The sequence below is a fragment of the Nematolebias whitei genome, chromosome 6 (genome assembly GCF_014905685.2).
Source record: "Nematolebias whitei isolate Nwh7 chromosome 6, NemWhi1, whole genome shotgun sequence".
NCBI lineage: Eukaryota > Metazoa > Chordata > Actinopteri > Cyprinodontiformes > Rivulidae > Nematolebias > Nematolebias whitei.
This window is the reverse complement of record NC_056503.1, coordinates 19,709,890-19,716,289: the sequence shown is the minus strand read 5'-3', so window position 1 is coordinate 19,716,289 and position 6,400 is coordinate 19,709,890. Positions and strand designations below refer to the sequence as shown.

Below are 6,400 nucleotides of genomic sequence, written 5' to 3'. Positions count from 1 at the left end.
TTTCTCAAGTATCTAGCCCCATCTGGTGTCATATTCATGTCTTGCATCCTCTTTCTCCTTCTCTGGCATCTGTGATTACTCACAGGTGTCATCACTTGGTCTAATTGGTGTTTCCTGTATAAGTATGTGTCTCTGTGTTAGCCCTTGTTATGTACTGTTATCTGTCCACTGGTGAGGTCCTGCCCTTTGTGATGCTTGTTCTGGTCCTCATATTCATCTCCTGGTTTATGTAAGTTTGCTACCCCATCAGCTCTTTTGTTTTGTAAAATAAATTTCTTATTTTATATTATTTTCAGTCCTTGCCTGCCTGCCTGCACCATTGGGTTCACCAGCACCAGCCAATTGCGACATAATTTTTCTGTTTTTTTGCCTCCACTAAATCAAAATTCATCTAAATTTTATTGAATTATTCACATAATCGTTCATACATGCAGGGAATTTTAAGTCAGTGTGAGTTAGTGTGATACGAAGGTGAACATTGTTACAAAATCCTGACAAATCATCAGATGAGCTGAACTGAGGCAGAGAGACTGACCAGCTGCAGCTGCTGAAGTCCAGATTAAATACGATCCAGCTTTTCTGCTGCTGATTGTTTTTGTGGCTAAATATACACATTTACTGAACCTATTACTGCATTTTGTCATAAATCTGGGAAACCCATCCAACACTGTATGTTCCACAAAATGTGTGCTCGTACAGAAAGCATTTTTGCTTTTGTTGTTTGAAGATTTTTCAGTCCATTATTTATTTATTTTTCAAAATGTTATTTAGCAGCAAAAATTAATATGTTGAACTGGAAACATTGTGAGATGACAAAAAAAATGAAGTTCTGTAATTAACCTTATGAATAAAACCTTAAACAAGGACAGTAGAAGCTTTTAAATATTTTTGTTTGCTGCAGAACAGGGTGAAACATTTGATGTCATAAAGTCAGAAAAGTATGGCAGGTGTTGTGTTGATCCGTCAGAGACATAAAGTATTAAAGTGAAAACATCAAGACTCTGAGGGACCACTGTTCAAATGGTAAAAACAAACAAAAAAAAAAAAAACAACTCAAAATAAAAAAAGGTAAAATGTTTCTGTGGTAAGACAATCATTGATTCAACCACGGTGACTTAAAATCCATTGTGAATGAAAATCTGAATGTGAAACAGCTCTGCCTTGGAGTGTTGCTGTATGACATGAAATAGAAATGTGTGAGTGATGACACAAAAGAGACCTGCATTAAAATATTTGAAAGATCACAACCCTTTGTATATTCGTTTGAAAAAGTGACAACGTTTTTAATCATTGATGACTGCCTCAGTGCACATACTGTCCAAACTACACACCATGTCCTCACATCCACAGCTTCACAGCTAATTAGCTGCTGCTTTAACTTTACTAAAGTTCAGTTGGAGCTGATAAGTCTGTGTCAAGTTGAAGTTCGTTACAGAGACAACAAACTGACACAAACACCATGTGGTTCTTTATTTTTAATCACCCAATTAAGAAACACAATGTTTAAATTAAGTCATTTTTTGCTGTCATTAAAATACCTAAAAACCAGAGGACAAACGATAAATAAAAGCTGTACACCCTCATTCTATTCAATTTGGTTTATTTATATAGCGCCAAATCACAACAAAGTTGTCTCAGGGCACTTTACAGGAACATTCACATACATAAAAGCCAATTAGTAAAGTTCTCTATCTAAGGAATCCAGCAGACAAGTTGAATATTGGCTTCGTTGCAGTCTCCCATCCTGAGCAAACACAGTGGCAACAGTGGAAAGGAAAAACTCCCTTTTAAAAGGAAGAAACCTCCAGCAGGACCAGGCTCAGGACAAGCGGCCATCTGCTTTGACCGGCTGGTTGAGAGGACAGGAAGAAGAGACAAACGAACACAGAATGGTAGGTCCAGATATAGGTCCAGGTGTATCTGAAAGACAAAAAAACACATGTTAAGGATAGAAAAAACAATTACAAATACAAAACAGGTTGAGCAGAGTAAGTAAAGACAGTAGCAGAGTGAAAATTGTGGTCAGTTTGTCCTCCAGCAGTCTAAGCCTATAGCAGCATAACTAAGGGACAGCTCAGGAAACCCAAGCCAACCCTAACTATACGATTTAGCAAAAAGGAAAGTCTTGAGTCTAGTTTTAAAACTGGATAATGTGTCAGCCTCACGGACAGAGATTGGAAGTTGGTTCCACAAGAGAGGAGCCTGATAACTGAAACGTCTGCCTCCCATTCTGTTTTTGTAAATTCTAGGAACCACAAGTAAACCTGCAGTCTGAGAGCGAAGTGCTCTGTTAGGAAAATATGGAACAATAGCACTGCACTAAAACCATGGATATACGGTGCGATCCGATGTGGTGATATCTCCGTATTCTTCACATATACGTACAATTTCCGGGAAATTCCGTATCGCATCCCCGGCAGATTCAGTTTTCGGATATCCCCGTATACGGACACAAATGGATCCTAAAAAAATCCCAAAATCCGGATACTTATCTGCGGCAGATCCCGAAAATATGTGACTCTGTTATCCCTCGGGATTCCAGCTTTAGATCTCTTTGCATTCTTGCCGCATCTTTGACGTATGGTTGGTTTCAGATTCATGCATATACGTGACAGATGTCTGTCGGATATTTACAGATTTTTATCTGCGAAGGATCCTGAAGTATGCGATCCCTCGGAGTTCCAGCTTCAGATCTCGTTGCATACTTGCTGCATTTTTTACGTATGGTTGGTTTCAGATTCATGCCTATACGTGACAGATGTCTGTCGGATATTTACAGATTTTTATCTGCGAAGGATCCTGAAAAATGTGTGTATGTGATCCCTCGGAGTTCCAGCTTCAGATCTCGTTGCATACTTGCTGCATTTTTGACGTATGGTTGCTTTAGATTCATGCATATACGTGACAGATGTCTGTCGGATATTTACAGATGTTTATCTGCGAAAGATCCTGAAGTATGCGATCCCTCGGAGTTCCAGCTTCAGATCCTTTTGCATACTTGCCGCATCTTTGGCGTATTACGTGGCAGATGTCAGTCGGATATTTACAGATTTTTCATTTATGCAAATTTGGGAATCTGATATACTCTGCCTGTAAATACAGGTTTGGCATGTAGGTAAGCCTTCAAGTAAAATAACTATATCTTAACATGTTTCCAATGGTTAGTTGTTGTTTTTTTGTCTTGCACTCCATTTAGTTTTTATTTGTAATACGTGAAGTGCTTTATATAACTATTTAAATCTGCTATAGGCTACAAATAGTTGGCTTCTAAGATCTTTAACATTTTAAGATCACCCAGTTTTTTACATCAAAATTAATGAGTCTTTAATTTTGGTTTATGTACCATCATCATGATGTACAAATCACAAGCTGGACCAGTAAGCACATTACCATTTCAATAAGAACTATGAAAAATCAGTATAATAAACAGTTTATGAAGCAGTCTAGTAAATACACAGTGGTTTGTATCTTCATAACACATACTAATGCAAACATATCATAGACATGAAAACACTGACCATGACTTTCTTAAAGATTTTCTTTTTTTATTAAAACACACACACACACACAAAAAAAACCCCTACGGTTTAATTTGTAAAAAATACAACCTACGGTTTCATTTGTAAAAAAAACAACCTACGGTTTCATTTGTAAAAAAAATAGTTGTTGGTGCCTCTTGGAGGCTGCCTCAGGCTGCATTTCCCACTGGGCACTCTGCAATGTAGCCATCCATTCTGCAGGGCTTTGTTTGAAGCTCAGCAAGTTTGTACTGGCATCTGTCTAAAATGTCCTAGTTTTGCTGCTCTCCCATTCAGGTGGATAAACTTTCCATGTGTCTTTGTCTTCGTGTCGGTCTCGTACTCATAGGCATGTTGGCACCCCCTCATTCTTCATCATTTAAAATGGAGCGACCAACAGACCGCCGTGAATTCAAAAGCTTCAACAGAAAACACAGAAAACACAAGGTCAATAAGAGCACTTTTTAAAATGTATACATAACAAAAAGCAAATGCATCCATATCTCAATTCTTAGATTCTCAAACAAAAAGTTTACGGATGTTCCAAAAACCTTTTTTTTTATCTTCCCATATTGAATATTTTTAGTAACTCATATCTACCAATAGATGGCGCTTTAACACATCTTTACACGAGGACCCAGAATTTAATTAAAAGTTTTACTTCTTCTGCATTGCCAGAAACTATAGTTTCACACATCTACAATGATGTAATGTGAGACTAAAGCAAATCAGATATATTTTGCATTCTAATTCTGTTTCCTCTAGGATTTTTTTTTATTTTTAGCTAATTTAGTTTTAGCTTAACCTCAGTGCTAACAATGGCTCTTGGCTTGGTAGCCATTGGGGGTCCTCCCCCAGAAAATTTTGAATAAAATAGATGCCATTTCCTGCATTCTGGTGTATTTAACATCTAGTTTTACCTACATATGTAAACTATTCAATAAGTATTTTAGAGTTAATGGCAGAACAAGAAGCACCCTGAGACAAACATGCAGCATTAACACAGTGTGAACATTATTCAAGAATTGTTTCTATAAGAACATTATCAAATATTTTATGTGAACGTAAGATACTAGCAATAACAGCATTGTAAGAGGGGGACAGTTGAACCCGGAGGCCTCCACCCCTGTTTAATGATGGACGGTTTCTTTTCACAAAGATGGCCTCCTTCTCTCCTCTCTCAGACCATCGTTCCTCTCTATCAAGGAGGAACGATGACTGAGTTTGTCTCAGCTCCTCAGACTGAAGAAATCTTTTTGATACAAAGAAGAATCTGTCCAGAGGAATTAATTTATTGAGCCTGCATCAGGACAATAATCTGTAAAGCTTTAGTATATTTGATAAGGAAAACTCATTTTGACTTAACCAATTAATATATTTTCAATGGCAAAATATGCAGGCTTATTTCATATTACTTTCATACTTTCATTGCAGGCTTTCTGTATTTATTGTCTTACTTTTAATGATAAAAATATAACGAGTCACTACTGTCGTTTAGAAAGTGTTTATATTGGAACTAATACTTGTTCACACACAGTTACAACAGCTCACCTGTTCCTTTATACTGACAGGAACAATCCCCTCATCACTACTGGCTCTGCTGACACTAAATCACATTTTAAAAATTGTCATAACTCAGAACAAATCTCCCCTTTTTACAAAGCCTTATGATCAATTCAGGCCAGTTTCATTAAAGGGTTGAATCATTTAACATCTCAAGACACTTTTCATATACAGCAGGTCTTCACCAGACTCATACTCTTCATTATATAATTATAATAATATGCAGTCAATGAGTACTCTTACCTGCCCACTCTGTGCTGCGTGATGTGGAGCTGCATCTTGGGTGCTACAAGACAAAGATTCAGTTATGTGGCGTTGCATTATAATATTATTTAAATTATATAACAGTATGTTAAGTCACAATGCCACACACCAACAGTTCATTGACTTGATAACTTGAACGGTGTTTTGCAGGAAAATCCAGGAAAGTATTCTAAGTTGATTTGTAGTTCTAAACATATTTAGTGGTCATTTTTTGTCCAACATTGATTACTTCCAGCCTAGATCACAATTATATTAGCAAATATCCAAATATGTAACTTAGACAATGACATCATAAAACAGCTTTTAGAAAAGCAAATAGACACCTCTCACTGAGGAGTTGCCCAACAGTGGTCAGCAGCCACTGGTTATAGATGTCTCCCATTCCCCCTGTATGAGTGTCCATTTTATTCTGCTCAGTACAACTTTTCAAACAGCCTCAACTTGACGTGACGCTGACAACGCCATGTTGTAAAAGGTCGAGTAACACACCGGTAAAACTACATATTTTACGCTCTAACCACATGCTTGGTCAAAAATAATTAGAACTAAATATGTGAAGCAGCAACTTACTGAAAATCGTAGAGCCGCTTGGCTTTGAATCAAACACGTCGCGTTATCCGAGAAGGACCTCGTTTGTGTTATCCCGCCAATGTAATACCGGAAGTGTCTTCTTCTTCTTCAGTTAAACGGCTGTTGGAAAACGGTGCATTACCGCCACCAACCTGTAAGGAGTTTGGCGACGTGGACAATTTAATTTACAGTTAAGACTCAAAAGGGTTTACTTGTGTGTTTTATCTGTAAATTAAGTTGTTTCATGGACTTTATTTTTTCATTTAAATAGCCTGCATCACACTTTCAAGAGACGTTTACCTAACAGAATAAATGAAAAGAAGAAAATGGACAACCATATGTTTATATTGTTGAGGTTTGTAAAGTCAGTAAAATTAAATATTTTATCATTATTGATGAAAAGTTGACATGAAAACCTCACATAAACTAAGAATAAAAAATAGCTAAATCTGTTGAATTGCTGTACAAAAAAAACAATATAGGAT

At 36.9% G+C, this 6,400-nt stretch overlaps 1 long non-coding RNA gene across 1 annotated transcript; it reads right to left on the bottom strand.

The window, feature by feature from the left end:
- Positions 1-3,725: 3,725 nt before the first annotated feature.
- LOC119411159 lies at positions 3,726-6,013 on the bottom strand. The gene is made up of 3 exons (XR_005186876.1): positions 5,916-6,013; positions 5,325-5,367; positions 3,726-3,937 (listed from the first exon to the last, which is right to left on the bottom strand). It is a non-coding gene; the product is annotated as an uncharacterized LOC119411159 (long non-coding RNA).
- Positions 6,014-6,400: the final 387 nt, after the last annotated feature.